The sequence below is a fragment of the Panulirus ornatus genome, chromosome 42 (assembly GCF_036320965.1).
Source record: "Panulirus ornatus isolate Po-2019 chromosome 42, ASM3632096v1, whole genome shotgun sequence".
Taxonomy (NCBI): Eukaryota; Metazoa; Arthropoda; class Malacostraca; order Decapoda; family Palinuridae; genus Panulirus; species Panulirus ornatus.
In genome coordinates, this window is record NC_092265.1 from 27,128,013 (window position 1) to 27,128,667 (window position 655).

Below are 655 nucleotides of genomic sequence, written 5' to 3' on the forward strand. Positions count from 1 at the left end.
ATCACCACCACCACTCCAACACACCACATCACCACCACCATCACCATCACCACCACACCACCACACCATCACCACACCACACATCACCACCATCACCACCATCACCACCACCATCGCCACCATCACCATCACCATCATCACCACCATCACCACCATCACCACCACCATCACCACCACCAGCAGGAGCCAAGCCAGGTGTGGGTTGCATGATGAGTTATGGCCACTGGCCGCCCGCCGTGTTGCTGTGCCAACATGCGCCTCCTTAGCTCAGGGGCAGAGCACTGGTCTTGTAAACCAGGGGTCGTGAGTTCGATTCTCACAGGAGGCAACAACGTCTTTAGTGGCTGCTGTTGTGATAATTATTGATGAGTAGAAGTGGTAGTGCAGCTGGCAACATACTACCTCAAATATCGATATAACAAAATGAAATACAATAATGGCGGACCAGATGACCCACCCACCCACCCACCCACCCGCGCTACCATCACAAATGTAAGGTTGAGTTGAGAGGAAGGAAATCAGGTCTTCTTCGTCTGTGGTACTCAATGAAGATCAGGCGGCCTTTGTAGATTTATTACAACAAAACGTGTACGTCCATCTGTAGTACTCTGGGCTATAGTCTTATGACACACTACGACACACTCTAGTGAACAGT

At 50.7% G+C, this 655-nt stretch overlaps 1 non-coding gene across 1 annotated transcript; it reads left to right on the forward strand.

Moving 5' to 3' along the window:
- Positions 1–256: 256 nt before the first annotated feature.
- TRNAT-UGU (transfer RNA threonine (anticodon UGU)) lies at positions 257–328 on the forward strand. Its single transcript has one exon. It is a non-coding gene; the product is annotated as a tRNA-Thr (tRNA).
- Positions 329–655: the final 327 nt, after the last annotated feature.